The following is a 27,566-nucleotide window of genomic DNA, read 5'->3' on the forward strand; positions in this document are numbered from 1 at the left end:
GGACTAGCCGGGCTCCGTGGCTCAGCCTGTAATCACCTTGGGAGGCCAAGGTGAGTGGATTCCCTGAGCCCGCAGGTTCAAGGTCCGGCTGGGCAACTTGGTGAGACCTCATCTCTACAATAAATCAAAAATTAGCCAGGTGTGGTAGTGCACGCCTGTAGTTCCAGCTACTTGGAAGGTTGAGGTGGAAGAATTGCTGGAGCCCAGCAAGTCGAGGCTGCGGTGACTGGGAGTGGCCACTGCACTCCAGTCTGGGTGACAGAGTGAGACTCCAACTCAAAAAAATAAATAAATAAAGTGAGTGGGACTAATGAAATGCTTGGTTAGTTTTTGCTGATATGGTTGGTGATATATGTGTGCATACCTACTTTTGTTTGCTGAGCAGAGTATGCAAATTTGGGCCATTGCTGAACTGCTTGGGAAAGTACAAGAATAGCTGAGGGCTACCACTGGCTGATCCTCCTCCTCTGCTCAGCTTCTCTGCTAAATAAGTATTGAACCAATAGTCAGAGAATGTTTGAAATGGACCCTGATTGTCTGCTTGCCTGGAACAGTCACATGTTTCTGGATGGTCCTGAAAAAGCCACCTGAATATGGTGGCTAAGAGAGCTGTCAAATGGACTGGATTCCAGGATGGGCTATCCCTACCAGCTGTGAGATTTGGGGGAAGTTCTTAAATACTCTAAGCTCAGTTTCCCCATCTTCAGAATAACAATATCTGCCTTGTAACACTATTGTGAAGAAGAAATGAGTTAACATACGTAAAGTGAGTACATTGGTCCTTACTAAATGCTAGCTGCTATTTTACTGTTATTTCCCCATAGTGCTGGCTAGGTTGTGATATAGTTCTTTACCTACATCTTTCTCTCTCCCAGCTGAGCAGGAGTTGTAAGTCCCCTGTGGGAGGAGTCCTGGTTAGGGTGCAGTGGTGGATGATGGGAGCCCAAGCAGGACTGGGAACAAACCTGTGCTCAGACAGACTCTGAGAGCACACCTTCTGCCAGTGGTGCCCAGAGGCCAGCTCCTCAGCTGGAAAGCTTGCCTGCAGATTAAATTCGACTGGCACCTGTTGCCAGTGTTTAGTGACCAACTCCCCTGCCAGATCCAAAAGGATCACTTCCCAGCCCTGCATGCCCACAGGTTGGATCCCTTGTGGCAGGGAACTCACTCCCTTTCAAGTAACTAACTCACTCTCTTTCAAGTGCTGGGTGCATACTTGAACAGGGAGGGAGTGACATGAAAGATACCTGAAGGTTTTCCTGGTGGGAAGGCTTCTGGGCTGCAAACTGCAAACAACAGACCAGGGGCCCATCCCCTCACTGTTTTTTGCAGAGTACTTGCAACAGAGTCTGAAAACCAACCTGACCAGACTAACTGTGGGAGAAAAAACCTGCAGCAGAGAGACCTTTCACAGCATGTAGTATGGAGCAGAAGTGAGTTGCCCTCTCTCTCTCACTGAGTGACCTATATGGAATGACAGAAAGGGCCCTAGAACATAGAGTCACTGACTAGCTTCTGAGCAACAAAACCAAAGAGGAAGGGTAGAGATGGAAGAGTGACTTGTCACAAATGAGGACAAATCAACAACAATAACAAAAATAGACAATCCTCAGAGTCTTAAAGAGACAACCACCAAAAAAGTAGTTATCAGAGCACAAACAGTGAAAGCCCCCCCAGGGTGACCTCTCCTAGATGACAGTCACAGAAATCAGAGATTGGATGACTAAAATGAATAAAGAGAACCACAAGAAACTAGAAACAAAACTCACTGAAGGCATACTGGAAGTAAAACAGTGTTGGCCAATTTCAGAAAAGCCCATTCTGAAATAATGGAAATGAAGAACTTCATCCTGGTAATTAAAAACATAGTAACAAGCATAGGAAGTAGGTTAGTCAAGCAGAGAAAAAAATCTCAGAGCTTGAAGATCAAACTGTAGAACTAATCCAGTCTGTCAAAAAACAGAAAAAAGCCTCAAAAAGAATGAGCACAGCCTCTGAGAGATGTGGGACTATGTTAAGGAGGCAAATTCACACCTGATTGGTATCCCTGAAGCAGAAAGAGAAATTGAGAACATCATGGAACAAACATTCTATGAGCTCACCCAAGAAAACTGCTAGAGAGGTGACCATTCAAGTGGAAGAGATTCAGAGAACCCTCACAAGGTATCACATGAGACCATCCCCAAGACACATAGGAATCCGCCTCTACAAAAAAACAGTCTTAAAGGCAGCAAGAGAGAAAGATCAGACCACCTACTGGGGAAGACCCATCAGAATTGCTCCAGACTTGTCTGAAGAAATACTACAAGCCAGAAAGGATGGGAGTCTCATTTTTAATGTTCTTAAAGATAAAGAATTCCAGCCAAGAGTTTCCTAACCTATAAAGCTAGCCAAGCTACTCTGCCTGCTAAGCTTCATCAGTGACTGATAATTAAAATCCTTCCCAGACATCCAGTCCTTAAGAGGACATGCTGCCTCCAGACAAGGCCTTTAGGAGATGCTTAAGAAGGTGTTGAACACAGAAACAAAAGAACTTATCATTTATTACAAAAGTACAGGCAGGCACAGACTTAACAGAGCATGCAGAGCATTCACAAAAATGAAAATATATACATAAGTAAATACAATTGTAAAAAGAAGCAAAGCAATTCCCTAAGAGCCCTATGATGGAGATAAACTCTCCCATTTCTTTTCTTTTCTTTTTTTCCACATGGAACGTTTCATGAATTTGTGTGTCATGCTTGCACAGGGACCATGCTAATCTTCTCTGTACCATTTAAATTTTAGTATATGTGCTGCTGAAGCCAACACAAAATTTCTTTTTTTCTTTTTTTTGAGTTGGAATCTCACTTTGTTGCCCAGACTGGAATACGTTGGCACACTCCTGGCCACTGCAGCCTTGACCTGCTGGGCTTCGGTGATCCTTCTGCCTCAGCCTTCCAAGTAGCCAGAACTATAGGTGTGCGCTACCACACCTGGCTAGTTTTTGATTTATTGTAGAGATGAGGTCTTGCTAAGTTTCCTGGGTGGGTCTCGAACCCGTGGGCTCAGGCAATCCACTCGCCTCAGCCTCTCAAAGTGCTGGGATTACAGGCTGAGCCACTGCACCCGGCACAATATTTCAATAATTAATTTGAATGTGAATGGACTGAATGCATCACTGAAGATGCATAGACTGGCAAAATGGATAAAAAAGCATGATCCTTCAGTCTACTGTCCTTAGGAAACTCATCTTACTGCAAATGACACCCGCAGGCTCAAAGGTAAAAGCTAGAAAATGATCTTTCAGGTAAATGGAAAACAGAAGAGAGCAGGGGTGGCTATTCTAATATCTGACAAAGCAGACTTCAAACTATCAAAAGTTAAAAAGAACACAGAAGGGCACTACATAATGATAAAAGGCTCAATCCACCAGCAAGAAATATCTATCTTAAATATATATGCATGCAACACAGAGCACCAGGTTCTATAAAGCAACTGCTAAGTAAACTAAGAGAGAATATTGATACTCAAACAATCATAGTTGGGGCTCTCAATATCCACTAACAGCTTTACAGAGATCATCAAGGTAAAAACAAATAAGGAAATCTCAAGCCTTAACTGCATACTTGATCAAATGGATTTAATAGACATCTTCAGAGCTCCACTGAACAACTACTGAGTGTAGATTCTACTCATCAGCACATGGAACATACTCTGAGATTGCTCATGTTCTCAGATATACCTACATCTTTCTTATTTGATTATTCATAACTTGAACAGAGGGAATATATTCTGTTCATGTAACATTCACAGCCTATTTCATGGTGACATGCAGTAGGCACTAGATGCATGTGTAAACCAAAAATAAAATTCTAAGCCCCTCAACTGAATGAGTGGACTCCCTCTGGCCCAGGAAATCTGAAAAACTAAATTCCAGGCTGTGTTGGAAAAGAGATTGAACGCGCCTCATTATTTCCTCTCCTTTTTGGTGTTTAGGGACAACTGACTAACATTAACATTAATATCATAAGACTGAGGAAACAGACCCTGTGGAAATAAGATACCAAATTCCAATCTGACTATGGCATAGTATCACATGATGGTTACATTGTATCACAAAACATGTTTGTTTGATATGTTTAGATTTGTTCAACAAATCTCTTGGAGAAATTTGCATCTGGAGAGAATCTCCCTCCCTAGGAAGAGTCTGATACCTTTAAAGACATTTATTCTCTCTGAAACCTGCTACTTAAGAGGCTTCATCTACATAACAAGAACTTTGGCTTTCACAACTTCCCCTGTCTTAATTCAAGCATTTTTTTATACTGACTTTGGATTTCCTTATACAGGGTTTAACTTTTTCAACCAATTGCGAATCAGAAAATCTTTGCGTCTACCTATGATCTGTAAGCCTTTCCTCTCCTTGCTTTGAGATGTCCTTACTTCTTGGGGGAATCAATGTATACCATATATCTATTGATTTATGTCCTTGACTCTAAGTGTCTATCTCTGTCTCCCTAAAATGTATACAACCAAGTTGTAACACACTACCTTGGACATGTGTTCTCAGGACCTCCTGAGATTGTATCCCAGGCCATGGCCATTCATATTTGGCTCAGAATAAACCTCTTTAAATATTTTCCAGAGCCTGACTTTTCATTAACACATGCTTGTTGAGTGAATGTTGACATCTACTGTTCCCATGGAATTAGGAAATAAACTCTCCTGGTTGGTTTTTGAGCAGCCACACTTAGAAAACTGGTTCTCTAGACCAGAACTTCCCAAATGAAGTATAGTGTTGTTATGCCTGAGAGACTGCTTTCACAGCCTTTGGGTGGCCTGAGTTTCTGCAGATGGCTTAGGGGCATTCATCAGTTTACCCTGGTGTGACATGTGAATGTAATTTTCTGAGAGTCTGTCATGACAAAAAAAAGTTGGCAGGTACTGTTCCAGGCTGTAATGTAACACATTCAGTTGTGACAGAATACAACTCAGTACCTGGCTTAGTGTATTCAGGCTGCTATCACAAAATACCATAGACTAGATAATTTTTAAATAACAGAAGTTTATGACTCACATTTCTGGAGGGTTGGAAGTCCAAGATCAAGGCACCAGCAGATTTAGTGTCTGTTGAGGACCCGATCAGATTCATAGTTGGTGCCCTCTTGCTGTAGAAGGGGTGATCAAGAGCCCTCAGGCCTCTTTTATAAGGACAGTACTCCCATTCACAATGACTTCTTCATCAAGACCTAGTCACCTCCAAGCCCCACCTCTCATCATTGCCTTCGGAGTTAGGGTTTCAATGTGAATTTTGGGGGGCTACAAACATTCAGACCATAGCAGCACCATTTTTAAAAAATAAAATGAGTTTTATATTTTAGCCAGCTAGCTTCCTAGATAAAGACTGAAAAGATACACAGTCTATTGAAGTTGTTTGAGAAGTTATATAGTAAGCTCCCATTCTAACCTTCAAGATGCAAACTTTTAAAGATGTGAGTGTGTGTTTGCATGTCCAGTTATGTAAATTAGTTCACCTGCCTGGTGTATATTGTCAGTGTGCATGCATCCTCCACAAATGGTTGTGGTTTTGTGTACTTTACAGTACTATTATAAAGTATAGTAGTACAGTATCTTTATTTCAAGCCCAGAATGTCCAGAAGCAAGTGTAAAAGCAGCGGTGATATGGTTGGTACTCTATAGCTAATTGTGTTAGTTGGGTACCTAGGCTAACTTTGCCAGACTTACAAACAAATTTGGACTTAGGAACGTGCTCTTGGAACAGAACTTGTTCGTATGTAGGGGACTTACTAGAATTGTGACTTTTTTCCTATTATTGCCCCCAAATGCATTTCTGTAATTAAAAGAGGACAAACCCTCATAAGGGTTATTTTTAAAACTTTTAAAATGTTATATTAGAAATATTTATATATCTACTCCTATAAGTAAGTATACTCTAAACAATGATGATAAGTTGTTATATTATGAACAATAGAATAGCCTTCAATGGGGTTAAAAAAAAGCCCATGTTTAATCTATGAAGAAAAATGTCTGTTTCTCAAGGAAAAATAAAAAGCTATTTATCCAGTAGAAAGTAGTAACTGTTGAAACTTGAACACTGAAACAAAGAAAACATCTGAACTCAGAGAATAAAAATAAATATATTTAAAATAGAGTAAAAACTTATTTTAAAATGAAATGAACTTAATAGTTCATTAAATGCTCAATATGTTTGTTGAACGAATATGTGGAAAACCAAGCACCTACTACGTGCCAGGTGCTGTGCTAGGTAACCAAAGTGTCAGATGTGGTTGCCCTGCTGAAGTTGCTCACAGTCTGGGGAAGACTGAAGTTTATTTTCTTATCAAACATTTAATGCTCTTTTCTTATTTGTACTAGTTATATTCTAAAGCCAGGGTTACTAATAGTGAATCACATGCACATGCTTCTGAATCTGCTTAGCCCCTTGGTCTTCCAGGAGGTGTCAACTATGACTCTTTGATCCCTTTCTTTTATTAAAACTCTCTAGGTTGACTTCCATGTGATTGACTGGATTGTTCTCTCTCTCTTGAGCTAATATTGGCCCACCCAGAAATGTAGAGTCACATTCTACACTTTTCCATTGGTTTTTAAAGATAATTCCTGTTGGTTTGACATTTTCCTTCCCATACAAGTTCATAGGTATCTGAAAAATCCAGATATCTTACTGTATAAGATGTCTTATTAATAATAGAAGTTAGTGTTGTAAACAAATGATCATGCCACAAGAGTAACAAACTGTAATTATGAACACATATAAAGAGCTTGCTATTATAGTCAAATAAAGCTACAATAAAAATGATCTGGCACCTTTTATGATTTACATATTCGTTCTTGGACAGCATTGTAATTAGGAACAAATGGTTCATATGATGTGCAGATAAATGACTATAATTAGTACTACTTTCTTGTAGTCAAGCCATATTTTTTGTTTTCCTGACAGCATGCACCCTTTCATCTTCTCCACACACCCACTGACACTTGCAGATGAGAAAGACAAAGGTCTGGAATTTTACTCATCCACAGCTAGAGAGCCCCTGTCCTCCTCTCCCCTCTCCCCCACCATCTCCACCCCTACTGCCCAACAACCAGTACCTTTCCAATCAGAGCTGCATTCTGCTCTGCCCATTGACCTGGAGCTGGAAGACAAGGCAGCAGAATCTCTAAAGTCAGAAAATTTTGCCCTACGTGGTGGCTTGGGGAGGGAGAGAAACTGACCACATAATCATCCTGCAGCAAGTAAGGGGAGAGGGCTGCAAATGGTATGAATTGGCCCTGAAACCCTCATCTCTAAGAGACGGCCTACAGAGAGATGAGAGGAGAAAGGCTATTTCTGAGCAAGGTGCATGTGTAATTTTTGAGAGTGAGTGGGGGCACTATTTTCCCTGGTACTGTAGGTATAAGCTGTGACAGTCTCATGAAAGAACCATACTTACTTTGCACTACTTCTTTTTTTAAATTTTTTTTAGAAGTAGATTTAGGGAGTACAGGTGGTATTTTGTTACATGGAAATACTGCCTAGTGGTGAAGTCTGGGCTTTGAATACACCCATTATTCAAATAGTGTATATTGTCTCCATAGGTAATTTTTCATCCCTCACACCACCTTTTGTAGTCTCCAGTATCTATTATTCTACTCTGTATGTCCACATGTACCCAGTGTTTAGCTCCCACTTAAAAGTGAGAACATGACGTGTTTGACTTTCTGTTTCTGAGTTATTTTATTTAGGATGATGGCCTCCAGCTCCATCCGTGTTGCTGCAAAATACATGATTTCATTCCTTTTTTTTTTTTTTTTTTTTTTTGAGTTGGAGTCTCACTCTGTCACCCAGACTGGAGTGCAGTGGCCACTCTCGGCCACCGCAGCCTTGACCTGCTGGGCTCCGGCAATCCTTCCGCCTCAGCCTTCCAAGTAGCTGGAATTATAGGCATGCGCTACCATGCCCAGATGATTTTTTGATTTATTGTAGAGATGAGGGCTCGCTGCCCAGGCGGGTCTCGAACCCTTGGGCTCAGGCAATCCACTCACCTCAGCCTCCCAAAGGCGCGGGATTACAGGCTGAACCACCGAGCCCGGCTCATTCCTTTTTTTAAAAAAATGGAATGCATCACAGATTTATTTGTCATCCTTGCATGGGGGCCATGTCAATCTTCTCTGTATCATTCCAATTTTAGTATATATGCTGCTGAGATGAGCACTGTTACACTACTAAATAGAAATTGGAGAGAGAAGAAGCGAGTTTTGGTATTATCACACCTGAATGAGCATGTGGATGTTCTAGAAGTGTGACACGACGATTGCAATGTATTGTAAAAAGTACAATATATGGAGCCCTAAAAACTTTGTCCTAATTAGTCTCCATATTGTGTCCCTTTTTCTTCTATTTCCTTCCCTGTTAGAATTTTCCAGAATAATGGCTCTGATTTTTTCTGACTGGCTGGCATTTAAGTCCTGCCCCAATCAGGCCCCAGTCTTGCTTCTGAGTCCCCCGCTTTGAGGAGCCATTCGAACATCAAACCATTTGCACTACTGGTTACTCCCGTCCTATCATTTTCTGCCTCCATATCTTTGCTCCTGCTTTATTGTTTTGCTGCCTGAAAACCTGTTAACCTCTGTTTGTACTTTTACAATTCCTACCCATTCTCCAAAACCTAGTTAAAATATCAGCTGAAATGCTGTGGAAAGCTGAGAATTGGAAGAAAAAGAGTTCTCTGTGAAGCCGTCTCTGCTTACCTTTGTTTCAACCAGCTCTGAACCCCTAGGAGTTTTCCTACAGACCTCTATGTACCTTTTTATGGATCCATGTGACTTCCTTTATCCTTGAACTGTCATTATTTGTATAGATGTCTTAGATCCCCTAATAGATCAGAAGCTGTTTTAGGGCAGAATCAAGGTCTGGTTCTTCCTTATAACTCTCAAAGAGCTCTTCATTGTGCTTTTTACATTGGCAGACACGTAAAAGTATTGTTGAATAAAAGAAGTCAGAGACTGAAATTCAAAATCCTGTTGCTGTTTATCTCTGCTTGGGTGAAGAAAAGGTGTGGGACAAAGGAACTTCCTGTTTTGCTTGTTCGGAGACTTGGGACTAGGATAGGTGTAGGCATCTGATTCTTGCTTGCTCTGAGTGGCTTCCTCTTCTTTACAGGAGAAACAGAAGAGGTGGCCCAGCTTTTGGCATTTAGGAAGTTTGTTATGCTCTTTCAGGTCAGAACTGTGTCTTTGGCATGGGTAGGTAATCTTGTATCCTTTTGCTTAGTGGGCCATACATGACTATAAGGCCCCTTTATGAAATCAGTTTGGGCCAGTCACTGGCCCTTTGGGAGCTCTGTCTCTAAGCATCTTATTGTCTGAGTAGTCATAATTACTAGGAGTCATAATTAAATGCAATAATTCGAACTTTGCCTGAAATGTTATATATGGTCAGCTTTCTTTTTTAAGTCAACATTCTATACATTAGCCTATCTGGCCTGAACTATTAATTCTGATCACTCTGAACACCAAAATGACTAACAGCAAAAAGAAAGACTGTCAAATGGAATCTTCATCCCTAACTCATCATAATCCCTGCCATATGTCCTTGGCACAGATAATGCTGCCTGGGGCTTTCCATCCTATGCAGTGAGGCGTACTGGAAATTGGTGTTGATGAGGACTGCTCTTGCCATTTTATACACTGAAGGGGGTACCGGAAACTTTCCAAAAAGAATGAAATTCAAGGCATCTGTTTTCCCTGGCACTTGTAGTTTTGGAACTATGGAAATGAGATATATTAGACTTAGTGGGTATGATGAAAAGTTTTTGTCTAATAAAAATTTATAAAAAATTATATTAGATATTTTCTCTGCTAGCCACTCAGATTTATGTGACAGTCTATTCACTATTGAAAAAAGCCTAAGCACTCTGAAAGCAAAGGAAATTTGATTATATCCTACTGTACCTCAAATAATCTTTAATTTACCAATATTCTTTAGGTGATAGGACCCTATAACTATATAAACATTAGTTTTAGGCCAGAGTCAGCTATACCATAAAAAGAACATTAATTTTTTTTCTTTTCTTTTCTTTCTTCTTTTTTTGAGTCAGAGTCTCACTCTGTTGCCCAGGCTGGAGTGCAGTGCCATGATCACAGCTTACCACAACCTTGACCTCCTGGGTTCAGGCAAACTTTCTACCTCAGCTTCCCGAGGGACTACTGGCATGCACCACCACGCCCAGCTAATTTTTAAAACTTTTTTTGTAGAGACGAAGTCAAACTATGTTGCCTAGGCTGGTCTTGAACTCCTGACCTCAAGCAATCCTCCCACTTTAGCCTCCCAAAATGCTGGGATTACAGGTATGAGCCACTGCACCTGGCCAAGAGAACATGATTCTAACCAAATCACTAGATGCATTTTGACCTCACAAGAGATCTAGAAGGTCCAGGTACCTTTTGGCTAAGATATTTCAGATTCTGATTCTAGGGTAACACTTGACATGTCATCCTGGCTTATTTTTATTTATTTTGCTTTTATTGGTTCGATATATAACTCATCTTAGAACACCAATTATTCTAAATCTGGACAGAATCAGAAAATTTAGCCCCAAGTCACTCTATTGAATATGAGAAAGTCAAGACTCTGGGAGGTTAAACAACTTTCATTTCATTACATAATAATATTTTAAACTCTTTGGAGGCATGTACTGCCTTTTTAATTGGAAAAATTTCAACTATTACTTCTTTAAATTTTTTTTCCCATTTTCTTTTTCTTTTCATCTCGGATCTTAATTACATGTAGATTAAACTGTCTTAGTATTGTTTCATAGGCCATTAAGTCACTGTTCATTGTTTTTTAAATTCTCCCCTGTGCTCAGTTTGGATAATTTTTATTCCCTGACTTAAGGCTCAATGATCTTTTTTCTGCAGTGCCCAATCTACTTTTATGTTCATACAGTGATTTTTTTTCATATTTTGTGTTTTTAAGTTTTAGAATTTTCATTTGCTTCTTTTTAATAGTATTCATTTTGTTGTTGATATTCCCTATCTGTTCACTCATTATGCTAATTTTTTCTTTTGAATCTTTAAATATGTTTTTCATAGCTGTAGTTGTTTTAAAGTTCTTGTTTGCTGTTTTCTATACCTCTATCATCTATGGATCTGATTCTATCAATTATTTTCTAGTTGTGGGTCAGTTTTCTATTTGTTTGCATATATAGTAATTTCTATTTGTATGCTAGACATTGTGAATGTTATGCTTTTGAGAGTCTAGATTTTTTTTTTTTAATTTAAAGAAGGTCAGGTTCTGTTTTCACAGGCAGTTAACTTACTGGCCAATCAACTTGATTCTATTGGATTCGTTTTTCAACTTTGTTAAGATGGATCTAGGTTTTTTGCTAGAGTAGCATTTTTGGAGACTTTATTGAATGTCCAGGGTGATGAGTGAGGTCAGTATACTCTGACTGGTGAGAGCTGCTGTATCTTTCAGCACTGGGTGACCTCCAGAATCTCCATTCAGGTCACACACTCTCCAGGAGCCTTGTCTGCCAGGCTTCCTCATGAATATTGGCCTGCACATGTGCAGTTAATGACTCAAGAAGTCTCCTGTGCTAAATTTTAAATCCCTTTCTATGAATAGCTTCTTTCTTTCTTCCTTCCCTCCCTTCTTTTCCCTTCCCTCCCTCCCTCCTTCCCTCCTTCCTTCCTTCTTTGTTGGGAACTCACTCTGTCACCCAGGTTGGATATTCCAGCCACCTCAGCATTCCTGAATTCTGACCACTGCCTCATCAGTCCAGTGCGACTGCCATGCTCTGTTTGGGTTCTCCCTCCCTGTCTGTGTTCTAGGAAGTGTTTTCAGGAAAGACATCAAGGCTATTGTGTGGATCACCTCTTGTGTTTCCTTTCTTCCTGGGATGACAGTACCTTATACTTCTTGTCCAGTGTCTGAAAGCAGTTATTTCATATATTTTGTTCAATTTTAAAATAGTTTATTGTGGGTTAAGGGGGTTAGTTTGGTACCAGTTATTCCATTACAGTCAGAAGTAGAAGTTCTTTTCATTTTATAGCAATACAATAGAATTCTTTTTAATAAATAGAAAATTATATATATGTAGATTGCAATTCTACACAGTACTTCTGTGAACAATCTAGAGCATCGAATGTAGATTTTTTTGTTAGTGAAGACACCTATAGAAATGTCTTTGTTGGCTAATATATATGCGGTTCAGTAGCAGGTTGATTAGCTGATTAAATTAATTCTAGTTTAAAATTCTTGGCTCTGGAGTCAAAATGATACCTACCTTGACTCACTAACTTCTTTGTTCTGCCCTCTCTCTCGGGTTCTTTCCTGGCAGCCCTGGAGAGTTTTTAGCAGGATGTGAACTGACTTAAACATTAAAAGGAGCACTCTGGATCCTGCCAGGAGTAGATTCTAAGAGGGCAATCTCTCATGTTTGATTTGAAGTTGTGTACTTAAATATACCAAGACAGCTTCTTTAATTGTTGTAACTTCCCATCCCCATTAAGAAACTGTCAGCATGATTAGATCTTGCCCAAACTGTCCATAGACCTTGTTAATTTGGTCTCAGGAGTTGGTGAAGGGATTAGGAGATCTTGAGCTATGACTTTGTTAATTTAGCCTTGGGGTGGGTAAGGAATTATGGAGTATAAATTCTGAGTAAAATATATTGTCTGGGAGCGAGTCTTTTTTGGGTAAATACACCAACTTACTCCCTGATTCCATGGTATTAAATTAAACACCCATTTCTCCCAGTTTTTCCCTCTCATCTTTGGCCGTGAGGGATAGCAGCTGATTTGTTCGATCAGACTGTAAAAGGTGGAAGCAGGGATTGCTGCCAGGTCTACAGGGTGGGGAGACACGAAGCAGTTGGATTGTGGAAACGCTTTAATGTAATATTTGTGTGTCTGTTCATTCTGGGTAAACAGCAAACATTAAATCTCCCTCCCTTTTTTGTGTTCTAATAATTTAGTCACTCCATAGATGTAACAACTGACACCAGTTTCCAGTATTTTGGCCACACTTCTAGAGATATTATGTAAATTAATAAATATATAAATCGATCTCTTCTCTCTGCCATACTTAAATGACAGCACATTATACTCAGTGTTCCAAACCCTGTTTTTGTTTGTTTGTTTTACTGAATGATACTGCAGGGAAGGAAAAAGTTTCCCTGTACCTTTCTGAGTTCTTGTCTGGGGCCTCTGTAACAAAAGACCGATGAACAAGAAACAAAATACAGTTTATTAACATGTATGTCTCATATATATATGGGAGACACCCAGAGGATATATAATTTTCCAAGAGGTGGCTTAGAACTCCAGGCTTATATAACACCTTCAACAAAGAAGAATAGATTTTTTTAGAGAAGAGATAAGACAAAGGAAAAAGATCTTTGAGTCTCTAGGGACAGCAAATTGTGGGAAAGAAAACACATGGGAAACTGCTGGCAGATAAAGGCTAATTAGTAAGGTTTGTTATGTAGATTCCTCTGGTATATCTCCAGGATGATAAGGGACTAAGAGTCATTGCAACTGGGGGTGGTGGTGTATTCCTGTAGTCACAGCTACTCAGGAAGCTGAGGTGGGAGGATTGCCTGAGTCCAGAGTTCAAAGCTATGGTAAGCCATGATTGCACCACCGCACTCTGGCCTGGGCTACAGAGTGAGACCCTGTGTCTAAAAAAATAAAAACATAAATAAGTGAAAGTCATCTCCAGTGATTAACTTTTGTCCTTAATGGTAGAGAGGGGAAGACGGACACCTTTGTTAATTTATGTCCTGCTTTAGATGATAGCTGAAGGGCAGCTTCTATCTGCTGCTTCTCGGTTGAGAGCCATCAGCTCAAAATATCCTGTGCCATGTAGCATATTTTGGTGTGGCATGCTCTGTTACTTTTTGATGCCTTGGATCAGTAGAACTTCCTCATTTTTTCTTTGCATATCATTCATGTGTGGATTTAGCATTATTTACACCCACTCATAAATGTATTTTATTTTCTGTCCTAGCACATACGCAGTTTCACAAATATGCCAGCAGAGCTGCAGAAGCTCTATAACTGGAATTAGTGTCTTAAAATATTCTCATTTTTTTGATACACACCGTCAAATTGCCCTCCACTGGGTTTGTAGTTACTCCTATTTACTATGTATTCTTACACTTTCAAAACATTTAACGTCTACTGAAATTGCAGCTATATATTTATAGGGTGAATTCTTCTAACAACTAAAGACATCTTAGGGAAGAAGTGAGTAGACTTATCACATCCAATTATGTGTTGAAACCACTATTGTTTTAATACTATTTCAAGACTGTATTGTTAAAGAAGTGATTCGAACACTTGTTAAAGATGGTAAGCCAGACTTTATTCAAAGGGGGCTGTGTGTGGTAGGTATGGGGACCACTGCCAATAGTCTTGTGGTAGGTAGTTGAGTCGGACTCAACGCAAACTCCAGCAAGGACTAGTGGAGGTTTATAAGCAAGGCACAGGGTGAGGGTCAGTGGGTGGAAAAGTACTAAGAGGAAACATCCAAGATAAGGGGGTTTCTGGCCAAATGGACTTGATAGGATTCTTACTGAAGGCAGGCCAGGGGGATAAGATATAGAGGGGTTAGGTACCAAGGATGGAGGAGGATTTTCGCTAAACTGTTTTAGAAGGATTGTTGCTTAAACTAGATTCAACAAGGACAGAGTGGGAAGCCCAAGTTCAGGCCTAGTCAAGGAGAAGACTCAGAGAAGCCTGACTAAAGATTTGTTCAAAGGAGAGAGTCTTTGTCCATATATTACATCATATTTTGTAAAAGTATTTTGCAATTTTTTAGTTCTCAGAAAAAGCTCATCATGTGGTAAGGACCTTCTCAGAGCAAAAAAAAAAGTAACGTGGCATAGTCAATGTCTAAGTGCACATGCATAACCCTGTTACAACCCTGTGCCATAAAATACCCAATCAAAATGCATGTTGCCATATAAGGGAGACAAAGAGGCTAGAATATAAAAAGAAGTTAGCAAAAAGTATATAAGGCAATACCTGCTGCGTTTGGTACTCAGCCTTTGGATGTAAATCTGCTGAGCCAGTGCTGGCACAAATAAATGCTGCTTCCTGGCAAAGAAGCCTCAGTGTCCCGAACAAAAGACGCATCAAGCCTTATAATGGTGCCATGGTATAGGGTCTGGCTTGTTCAGAAACTACCTGTTAGATATAATGTTCACTATCTGTGGTGGGGGAAATGGGCCACATGAGAATCAATCCCTACCACTACACAATATGTCCATGTAATGAACAGGTGTGTGTACGCCTTAAATCCAAAATAAAAATGGAAAAAAAAATAGGGCTTGGCTCTTTGTAAATGTTCAGTAAATATTTGCTGAGGGAGTGAGGGAATGAATGAATGAAAAAGATTCTTGATTTCTAAGAAGGTTTTTGTCAGGGATACTTCCATATCACACACTGACTGTTAACTTGTCAGTATATCTGACTTCTGATGAGCATTCTTAACAAATTCCTATGCTATCCTTACAGCCAGTTGTCCTCGGTATCCATAGTGGATTGGTTCTAGGACACCCTTTGGATACTAAATCTGTAAATGCTCTCAAGTCTCCGATATAAAATGGCCTGATATTTGCATAGAAACCATGCAATCCTCCCTTATATTTTAAGTAATCTCTAGTTTACTTACTATACCTGATATAAGAAATGAAAATAAAATCCTAAGATCCCCAGCTGACAAAACAGACCCCATTTTGGCCAAGGGGACTCCAGAGAAACCTTAGAAAGAGTTCCTGGCCACGGTAGGATGGGAGGTTGGACATGTCTTGTCATATACCCTCTCCCTCACCAACTGCCTTTAGACATTCTTCAGGGGTTCAGTAGGAACCAGCCCTTTAAAAACACTTGCTGGATTCACTTCCCTTTTTATAGTTCCTACATAGCACCTGATCAGTATTCCTTCCTGATAAGAGACCACTGACTATGGAGTTCTGGCCGATCTGTGGAGGCTGTGCACTAATTGCCTTCATGTCCTCTGCTTCACCTTTTGATGGATAGGGCCTAATTGCAATGCATTCATTTGTGTATTTGTTTTAATTTTTTGTTTAGAGACAGGGTCTCGCTTTGTTGCCCAGACTAGAGTGCAGTGGCACAATCATGGCTCACCACAGCCTGACCTCCTGGGCTCAGGTGATCCCAAGTAGCTGGGACTACAGGTGCCTGTCACCATGCTTGGCTAATTTTTAAATTTTTTGTAGAGATGAGGTATCACTTTGTTGCCTAGGCTGGTTTCGAACTCTTAGGCTCAAGTGATCTTCCTGCCTTCGCCTCCCAAAGTGTTGGGATTACAGGCATGAGCCACCACACCCGGCCATGTAATGCATTTGAATGTTGAGTTTCCACCTCAAAGTGAACATGGGATGCATGCAACATGTGTGTTTGCTTACTATGCATGTGCATGTTCTTTCTTCGTGAGTCTTCATGGATCTTCCTATAACCTGTTGAATATGTATACTTAACCGATCTGTTCAGTATAAATTCCTGTCTTGCTCCTCACTCAGTCAAAATGCTGGCTCCCAGCTTCTGTGGAGGCTACACTTCCCAGCCTATGGAATGACTACATCCTTTTATAAGAAATAAAGCTCTGCTTTCCAAATTTGTAAACCACATGATTCTTCAGTTAACAAATGTAAGCACTACGTAAATAGATGTTATGCTGTATTGTTTTTTAAATTTGTACTATTGTTTATTATTGTATTGTTTTCTATTACTATTATTTCGAATATTTTCAATCTGTGGTTGGTTGAATTCTCAGGTGTGAACCCAAGGATATGAAGACTGAATGTACTACTCTCAAATCAAGTCTTAGCATCTTTACCTACTTACTCTGTGGGCTCTTCAAGTTGTCACCAGCAGGGGGCTCCAGCAGCAAGTGGACACCTTGGGGAAGCAGCAAGATGCAAGGGGTTTTCCAAGAATAGCAGGGATTAAACCGAGATACACAAATAACTAACAAGCCCTGAGGCTTAAGTCCACATAATTAAGTCATAAACGCTTCTCTCTTAAAGCCAGAGGTTCCCAACTAGCTGATCCAGTTTGAGAAAGTCTTTTTCCAGGCCTTCTTGGCTAACAATGTGTTTCCCTCTGCTGTTACTGCTGGGTGTATAACCTGGGCCTTAGGTGGGTTGGGATGGAGAGAGGTTGGCAATCATGGTTTCAGGTAAAGAATCACTGTTCGCTCCCACCATGCTCAATAGACTTCCTTTTTTCTACATTCTTTCTCTTTCAAGAGTTCTCTTCTAGTTTCCCAGGAATAGAGAGAGCTACAAAGAGATCGCCAGAAGGATCTGACTCAAGAGATTCCTATTCTCTAACCCTCACAACCCAAGGCCATTAGTGGGCTCTCCTAATATTTAGTTGCCACAGTGGCAATTTTTTTAACAGAGTCATCTCAAATTTGAGTGTAGCGCTAAGTACTGTGAAATGATTTTTGAGATCCTTTGCTTACTATGGTGAAAATTACATAGAAGAAAAAAAGCCATCAGTTGAAACTTAACCAGAAAGCATTTGAAAGAAGCATCAGTGATGTGAGTCATCTCAGAAGCCATTCTAAATTCTAAGGAGCCTGCAGAGGGACAATTATGATAGAGTTCTATTTTATGTGCTGTTTGGGGTTTAGTAAGCATCCTAGTTTGACTGGGGTTTGGGGACCTGAGGCCGGCGGTGTGTTGTGGAGAAACTTTGCCCAGCTAAATGATCCTGTATTGAAGTTAGACACTCAGGGACAGTCAGAGAAGATTTTGAAAAGGGTCTTTTAAAATTGGATGAGGCTGTGCTTTGATTTTATACTGCATTTTAATTGTAATGAGACAAATTACAACACTCTGAGCCTGATCAAAAAGATTTTCTCCTCTCAATCAGACTCAAATGTGGGATCAAGCAGTCTTTAGATATTAGCAGTCCAGCCCTGCTAATGGTGAGATTTTTCAACTTCGAATAGACCTGGGCCAGAGAGCTGGTGTTTTACTCAGCCTTGGGCCAGATGACAGAGCATTTGTCTGCAAAGGGAAAGCAGAGGTATTGGGGAAGTGGAAGTATTCAGACCCTTCTTATTGCTTTGCTTAAGGGTAAAATTGCTGCCTGCAGTGACCTCCAATCACAACTCTCTTATCTCACTTGGGATCTTAAGAGGACAGTTTCCTCCTCCTTCCTTTATAGAGACATGAAGGCAACAGGCGTGATTGCTAAACATGGAGGTATTATGCCAGGAATTTGAGGACATCCCGTGCTCTGCTCCCTGGTGGCAGATGTGCAGGCTGTATTTTGAAAGGGTCAAAGAGGTCTTTGGTGTGCCTTGCTCGACTGATCAATCTCAGCTGTGAGAATGAAAAGTTGCAGTTGCCCCTAGGATCTCGGGCTCCTTCAAGGAGGTTTTTTTGGAGGGTCGCCCTGAACACTGGCAGAATAAGGAATCTCCACCAAGAGAGAATTTGGGCAGCTGATAGAGTTGCGGAACAAGAGTGTGTGTGCTGGCACGTATCTCTGTATCTTTGTGTGTTTCTGTGTGTGTGTGTGTGTGTGTGTGTGTGTGTGTGTGTGTGTGATAGGTATGGGGGTGGGTTAGAAAGTCACAGGGAGAGAAGGCAGAAGAGTGGGTCTCTAGGAATAGGGGCCATAGTGATACACCAAATTTTCAGATGAAATGACCAAAAAATGATGGAATGGTAAGTAATAAAAAGAGAAATGAAAAGGAACTGATTTTAAGGAGATTTTGTAATAGTGCCTTAATGAAACCTTTAGAACTTTCATCCCCAAATGATGTCTCTTTCTCTTCTGAATTTCTATTCCCTTATTTCCTATTTTAGCTGTGCTTGTGATCACATTTCACCTTTATATTTGCTTTATATGTATGTGTCTCCCTTACTCATGCTTAACTTTCTGGGTGCAGAGACCATGATTTTGTATCGCCTGTGTGCTTTATTCACCTCTCATATAGAGACTCAGTAAATATTTGCAGATTGAATGAATGAATTTTCAACTCCTTTCTGGATTTTGTTGACATTGTTGGAAAAATGTGTAATTAGGAAAGAGTAAACATTTCAGTATTCTAAGTGGTTAATAATCATATAATTAAAATGATAGCATGATAAGTGGTAAACATCTTGAGTTTCAAAGACTTTTGCTATACCTATGTCATCACTGGCATTATAAATACACATGATTTTAGCATACTAATAATCACTTAACCTCTGTGTCTAAATGTTTGTGTGTGTAAAATGGGGTTCATAATACCTGCCTTATCTAATGGGAATGTGATCAACAAAATTTTCAGTGGATGTCAACGCCCTTTGAAAAGTTAATTGTGCCGGACTCGGTGGCTCAGCCTGTAATCCCGCACTTTGGGAGGCCGAGGTGAGTGAATTGCCTGAGCCCATGGGTTCGAGACCCGCCTGGGCAACTTGGCAAGACCTCATCTCTACAATAAATCAAAAAATGAGCTGGGCGTGGTAGCGCGCGCCTGTAGTTCCAGCTACTTGGAAGGCTGAGGCGGAAGGATCGCCGGAACCCAGCAGGTTGAGGCTGCGGTGGCTGGGAGCGGCCACTGCACTCTAGTCTGGGCGACAGAGTGAGACTCCAACTCAAAAAAAAAAAAATGTTAATTGTTTATAAAAAGACTGAGACTATAGTGTGCACCATGTTTAAGATTTACTGTTGTTATAGTAGAAAAATAATGCTTGCACATCTATCTGTAAACCTACAAAAGACACACAAGAATTCTAGTATATGTTTTTAGATACTTTTAGTTATTGCTTTCATTAGATACTTCTTTTAAAAAGTCTGAGTGGTTAACGATGATGATGATACTGAAATAATATTAGTTTCTTTAGTCTTTTATAACTAATAAAGCTCAGATTCGGCAGCTCTTCACTAGGGGAGGAGAGGAGCTCTTTACAACACTAAATTACAAAAAGAGTCAAACTGAGTCGCACAGTTGTTTTAATGCATATGTATTTAGTTAACATTACATTTGATGTTTTGAAACACATTTACTGATCTTCAAAAGAACCAGTACTTTGGGAGGCCGAGGCAGGAGGATTGCTTGAACTTAGGTGTTTGAGACCAGCGTAAGCAGCATAGTGAGACCTTGTCTCTATAAAAAATAAAAATATTAGTTGGGCATGGTGGCATGCATCTGTATTCCCAACTTCTTGGGAGGCTGAGATGGGAGGATTGCTTGAGTCAATTGGAGGCTGTGATTGTGCCACTCCTCTCCAGCCTGGGCAATAGAGTGAGACCCCAACTCCGAAACAACAGCAATACTTATTTCTAACTTTTTGATCACATCTACCTTTCAAATTAATGGTATGCATTCACATTAACAAGACTTAACTTTGCAGTATAAATTATCCAAATCTATGACATTTTAAATGACTCTTCATTTATTGAATACATCCTTTCATGCTGGGCATGGTGGCACATGCCTGTAGTCCTAGTTACTCAAGAATCTGAGGCAGGAGAATTGCTTGAGACCAGGAGTTCAAGGCTGCTGTGTGCTATAATCGCGCCTGGTTATAGCCAGTACACTCCATCCTGGGCAACATAGTGAGACCCCATCTCTAAAAAAAGAATAATAATAATAAAATATACTTATGTTGAAAAACCCATTTCTTTCAAGATCATAAACATTCTAATAAAATTATCTTCTTTGATATTGCTAATAGGCATTATTTAACCATTACATTTTATATGGAACTTAAAAGAATTTTATGTTATCTGAAATATTTTTAGTTTGATCCTTTTGTTAACTTAGATGAGTTATCTTTTGTCTGACTTGCTGTCAGAATTAGGAGGTTTTTGATGACTGTGAACTGTATCTTGGAAGAGCTGAAGAACCATGAGAAGCAGACCAAAACAAAACAAAACAAAACAAAGCAGGATCACATGGTGATTCAGTGATTTATAAGAAATAAGACCCAACTAGTATTTACTGGGTGAATGAACAGAGGAATGAAGGAGTCTTAGTCTGTTTGGGTTGCTAGAACAAAGCACTTTAGGCTAGGTGACTTATAAACAACAGGACATTATTTCTTACAGTTCTGGAGGCTTGGAAGGCCAAGATCAAGGTGCTAGTAGATTCAGTGTCTGGTGAGGGCTGCTCTCTGGCAAATAGACAGCATGTTTCTGCTGTGTCTTCACATGTCATAGGGGAGAGCTAGTCTCTGGGGTCTCTTTTAAAAGGACACTAATCCCATCCATGAGGGCTTCACCCTCATGACTAATCACCTCCCAAAGGCTCCGTACCCTAAAACCATCACCTTGGGGATTAGGATTTCAACATATAAACTTGGCACTGGTGACACATTAAGACCATTGCAGAAGATATCTTCAACAAGACAACATTTATATGCATGAAACATGTAATCATAAAATAATGGGATTAGATGCTAGAAATGTTGGATTTCAAAGAAGAGAAAATTTAGTAAGGAAAAGCTCTGTGAAGGAAGCGAAAACTTAGCTGGGCCATAAGGAAATTAGTCAGTGTGAGAAAATAACTTTGTGTCTGTGTTAGTTTTCTATTGCTGTGTAACAAATTATGACAAATTTAGCTGCTTAAAATAGCATGCATGTATTATCTCACTGTTTCCATGTGGCAGGAATCTAGGCACAGCTTGTTTGGATCCTCTGTTCAGCCTTTTTTTTTCCTTGATAGAGACATGCAGAGTCTTGCTCTGTCACCCAAGCTTAAGTGTAGTGGTGTGATCATAACTCACTGCAGTCTCTGACTCCTGGGCTCAAACAATCCTCTTGCCCCAGCCTCTCAAGCATTTGGGGCTATAGGTACATGCCATAATGCTCAGCCAATTTTTTACTTTTTTTGTAGAGATAAAATCTTGCTATGTTGGCCAGGCTGGTTTCCAACTCCTGGCCTCAAGCTATCCTCCTGCCTTGGCCTTCCAAAGCTCTTTCATTACAGGCATGAACCACCATGTCTGGCCTGTTTAGGGTCTTAAAGGCTGAAATCAAGGCACTCTTTCCTGGAGTTCAGGGACTTCCTCAAAGCTCACTTGGTTTTTGGCGGAATTCAGTTCCTTGCAGTGGTAGGACTGAGGTCTCTGTCGTCTTGCTGGCTGTCAGCCGGGAACCACCTACCTTCCTTGCCACCTGGCCCTCAGCCAACAGGGCAGCTTCCTTCTTCGTGGCCAGCAAAAGAAACTTCCATTTCTTCCACCCTCTTTTGGAGGACTCATTTGATTAGGTCAAGCCCACTCAGGAAGACCTCACTTTTGATTAACTTAAGGTCAACTGATTGTGAACCCTAACGATATCTGCACTATCTCTTCACCTTTGCCATCTACTATAACATAATCAGGGAAGTGATCTATCCTCGCCTTTGCCATCTTCTATTGGCTAAAAGTAAGCTACAGCTCCCTCCCACCTCATGGGGATTATACAAGGGTAAGTGTCAGAGGGGATAATCTTACAATCTTGCCAGCTACAATGTCCTTTTTTTTTTTACAAATGGTTATTTAAAAAATTTTTATTTTATCATGGTAACAATGCTTCATATAAGATCTATCCTGTGACCATCAATGTTTATGTGTATGATACATAATTGTTGAGTATATATAAGTACAATTCATCTTGCTCGATGGAATGCCATGACTGTTGATTAATAACTCCACTTTTCTTCCTTACTCCAGTTCCCAGTAGCCACCACTTCACTCTTTCATTCTGTGTTTGACCTACTTTAGAGACCTCTTAAAAGTGGAAACATGCAACATTTGTCTGTCTGTGACTGGCTTATTTCACTTAGCATAATGTCTTCAAATCTTATCTACGTTGTCACAGATTATAGAATTTCCTTCTTTTACAAGGGTAAAAAGTATTCCATTGTGTCTATCTATCACATTTTCTTTATCCATTAATCTGTTGAAGGACATTTAGTTTGTTTCCATGTCTTGTCTATAGTGAATAATGCAGTGAACATGGGAGTATGAATATGTCTTCGTACTCTTCAGTATCTCTTCAAGTTCCTGATTTTAATTCTTTTGGATAAATACCCAGACGTGGGATTGCTGGATCAATGGTAGTTCTATTTTTTAATTTTTTGAGGACTGTCTATACTAGTTTTCATAGCAGCTGCACCATTTTGTATTCTGACCAGCAATGTACAAATGTTCCAGTCTCCCAATATTCTCACCAACACTTGTTGCCTTTTGTTTTTTCGATAACAGTCATCCTGACAGGTGGGAGGTAATGTCTCATTGTGGTTTTGAGTTGCATTTCCCTGCTGCTTAGTGACAATGACCTGTTGACCATCTGTATGTCTTCTTTGGAGAAATGTCTATTCATGTCCTTACCCTATTTCTTAATTAGGATATTAGTCTTTTTTTTTTACTATTGAGTTGTGGGAGTTGTAAATGATTCTTTTTATTGTTGTTTGAACATGTTTTAAAAGTAAAGTTTGACTGCATGTTCTCACTTATATGCAGGAGATAAATAGTCACAAAGGTGGAAATAATAGACACTGGGAACACCAATAAGGTGGGGGAGAGGAGGAGGACTAGGGTTCAGAAATTACCTATGGAGTACAATGTTCACTATCTGGAGAATTGGCCACCTGAGATCCAGTCCGCACCACTACATAATATGCCCATGTAATGAACATGCCTGTGTACCCCAAGTCTAAATAATGGAAAAAAGTTTTTAAAAAAGTGATTTTTGGAAGGGGTCCCGGGTATTTGATGCCAGGCTAAGGAAAATAACTTATCTGTCCTTGGAACGTTTACTTGAGGGACCAGCTGTTCATCGTTCTTGAGGCAGAGGAAAGGAACCTAGAGTGAGCTATAATTAGGGCATTGCATCATCCTTTTGATATACTGCAAGAACTTCCCAACTTCCTCTTGGTTGCTGGTCTTGACTGTCTCCCATCTGCCTATAGTTGCAGTCAAGGTGATCTTTCCAAAACGCACATCTAATCATGTCACTGCCTTGCTTAAAATACTTCTGCTGACTGTGAGACAGAACCTGCCTAGGATAGGACTGTCGTGCTGTTCAGCTTCATGTCACAACTTGTGCTTCATGTACCCTTCCTTCATACTCAGTGAGATGGCGGTAGCAAGTATTAAGGGGGTGAGGGATGGATTTGAGAGACATTCATAGGTGGAATTACCAGGATGTGATGAGGGAAGGTGTCTTGGTCTGTTTTCTGCAGCTGTAGCAGAACACCTACGACTGGATAATTTATAAAGAAGAGAAATTTATATTTCCCAGTTCTGGAGCCTGGGAAGTCCAGGATCAAGGCGCCAGCGTCTGGTGAGCGACCTTTTGCTGCGTCCTCACATGGTGGAAGGTGGAAAGGGGTGGACCCATTCTCAAAAACCCTTTTAATAGTCACATTAATCTGTTCATGAAGAAGAGCCCTCATGGTCTAAGCACCTCTCGACCCCCCCCCAAAACTATTGCAATGGGGATTAAATTTCCAGCATATGAATTAGGGGGAACATAGCAGAGGGTGAGCCTACTTCATGCATGGACGTAAGGAGCCAAGTACAGAAGCAGATGTGGGAGAGAACATAAAGTTCAGGTTCAGGCACTGTTGAACATCACACCCAAGTACCTTTTGCATCTTGGCTTTAGATGAGGCTGCTGATCTATAAAGGAAGCGCCATGACCTCTACAGAGATGAACATATAGGTTGAATTAAGAAATTAGAGATTGACAAGAGAAGAGGGCAACAGAAGGATTATCACTGGTGGCAGATTCCAGAAGTAGAAGAGTAAGAATGTTAGTTAATAGATGAATGAAAATTTTCCCACTCCAGGAAGTAACCAATAAAAGTTGTTACAGATAAAATATTGCTTTTCCTTGTTTCTAGGGATTAAATGTTAAACAATGGATGACATTCTAAGGGCCTAATTTGAAAGTACATAAAAATCCGGGCTCAGTGACTCAGTTTGTAATCCCGCACCTTTGGGAGGCTGAGGTGAGTGGATTGCCTGAGCCCGCAGGTTCGAGACCCACCTGGGCAACTTGGCGAGACCTCATCTCTACAATAAATAAAAAAATTAGCCGGGCGTGGTAGTGTGCGCCTGTAGTTCCAGCTACTTGGAAGGCTGAGGTGGAGCCCAGCAGGTCGAGGCTGCGGTGGCCGGGAGCAGCCACTGCACTCCAGTCTGGGTGACTGAGTGAGACTCCAACTCAAAAAAAAAAAAAGTACATAAAAAATCAGGAGGAGAGGTTTCAACCCTGTCTTGGTTATCTCTTAATTTTTTTCCCATGTGTTGTCATTTAACAATCTGGTTATGAATCTTGAAGTTCTTCTGTTCTTATCTGGACTATATGGAAGTATGTATACTTTTCTTCTACTGCTTTCTGAGTGACTAGTTTTCTACTGAAGTGTTGGGTCAAAAATCTTTTCAAGCTGCCCTAGTCTACCTTCCTTATGTGGGAGATGCTCTGGGGAGAATAAACAAAGAGAGATGTTGCTTCCCTACTTGATGGAAGATGATTCTAATTTCTGCTTATCCCATCATATTGATGTCAAGTCAGGGATTCTGTTTCCTCTCATGGTCACTTTCATAGGACCATTGTTTTGGGCCTACAACCAATGCCAGCCTGGCTCCCTGTTGGCGTCAGCACCATCTCCCATGGAGTGTGCCCACCTGACTTGGCTGCTTGCTGAGGGGTACCTCTGCCAGCTGCTTCTGTCCTGGCTTTCTGGAAAGGACTTCCCCCTGCAGGCACACAAAGACACTCGGTGAGAGTTGTCTGTATCACTGCTTGTACCACTTTGTGAACTGCTGAAGTCCTAGCCTCTGTCCCAAAGCCTCTTTGAGAACACAGCTACTGCTAAGGAGTTTAGAAAGCCATTCCAGAGGGGCGATAGGTGGAAGAGCCACTGATACCGATGTGTGCTATCTTTCCAAGTAAAGCCTGCAGATCTCTTAGTGCTTTCAGGCACCTTGTCATCTTAAAGACTGGGCATGAATTCTTCAGAAGCAAAATCCAAACGCTTTCAGTAGGAATTCATTGGGAGGCTAGTGGAAGTTATGGGCAGATTCTTTGAGTCTAGTTTTCTTGAGCCTAAAAATGTGATGGGGGTAAAAACTGGGAGATGAAGAACCTCTGAACTCAGCTCATGAGAGCTTGTATTTTAGATCTTCCCCTTTAGTGACAGGTCATCTGCTCATGTTCTCCAAAAATGTTCATCTGTCATGGTGGGATCTGTCTTTTTCTGACACTATCCCAAGTCCTTTGAAACTCTGGTGCATTTAGCCCTGGCTTCTGTATTAGTCTGGCTAATGCCAGGTGGTTCTGCAGTAACACCCTCCCCACAGTAACACCCTCCCCATGATCTCAGTAGCTTCACACAAGGGAGGTTTATCTGTCACTTATACAAAGTCTTTTGTGGGTTGTATGTTGTTTTTCATCTTGTGGCTATAACATCTGAAACCCATGCCTCCTATATTCATTTCCTAGGGCTGCCAGAACAAGATGCCACAAACTGAATGGACTAAAACAATAAACACTTTTCCCTCTCAGGACTCTGGAGGCTGGAAGTCCAAAATTAAGGTGTGGGCAGGCCCAAGTTTTCTCTGAAGACTCTATGGAAGAATCCTTCCATGTTCCTTTCTAGCTCCAGATGGTTATCAGAAATCCCTGGCATTCCTTGCTTGTAGATGCATCACTCCAGTCTCTGCCTCCACCCCATGGCTGTCTTCCCTGTGTCTCTGTGTCCAAGTTTCCTTCTTCTTGTAGGTCACTACTCAGTGGATTAGGGCCCACTCTCGTCCAATAGGCCTTCATCTTAGTTTTATTACATCTACAAAGTCCCTGTTTCCAAGTAGGGTCACTTGCACAGGCACTGAGTATTAGGACTTTGATAAATCTTTTAGAGAGACACAATTTGACCCATAACACCCTTCAGAGTTGGGGCCGAAGAAGAGACCAGTAGAAGAAACACCCCCCTGGCTCTTGACAGTCTCACCTCAGAAGTGATACGTGCTAATTTTGTTCTTAGTACACTGTCCAGAATATGGCCCCAATGTAACTATAAAAGAGGCTAGTAAATTCAGGGAGCATATGGGTATTTGGTGAACATGACCTTTCTCTGTCACATCCTCATGCAACTTATTTACTCTGATTCCAGAATGTTCCAGGGCACACATGATTGTTTCTATATAATATAAAAATTTATCAGTCAAGAAACACCACTAGGGTCCTGCAAAGCATATTGAAGGAACAGACTTGGAAAGCTGCCCAAGGAAAAGAAAAAAGATAGTTTATATAATTTGTAAAATAATCTTATTTTTGTTTAGTTCTTTGTTTTGTTTATTTTTAATCCAGAGATTACAAAACAGGAGTCAACAGTTTGGATCTATTCCATATATTTTTTTCTTGTTGACCCACACAATGTTTAAGAAATGTGGACAAACTCCTACATATCTAGATTTACCTTGAACAGCTGAAATATTTCACAACATCTGGAATCTGAGCCCACATTTCCACAGAAAAGCAGTAATAAGGAAAACAGCCAGAGAAGGGCTACTCCCTGCAGACAGTCTCATCCC

At 40.6% G+C, this 27,566-nt stretch overlaps 1 protein-coding gene across 3 annotated transcripts in view; it reads left to right on the forward strand.

The window, feature by feature from the left end:
- Positions 1-27,566, forward strand: part of RAPGEF4 (Rap guanine nucleotide exchange factor 4) — a 337,463-nt gene that overhangs the window by 32,713 nt on the left and 277,184 nt on the right. The window lies entirely within an intron of this gene.

The sequence above is a fragment of the Carlito syrichta genome, unplaced genomic scaffold (genome assembly GCF_000164805.1).
Source record: "Carlito syrichta isolate Samal-C Ts95f unplaced genomic scaffold, Tarsius_syrichta-2.0.1 Scaffold307991, whole genome shotgun sequence".
Taxonomy (NCBI): domain Eukaryota; kingdom Metazoa; phylum Chordata; class Mammalia; order Primates; family Tarsiidae; genus Carlito; species Carlito syrichta.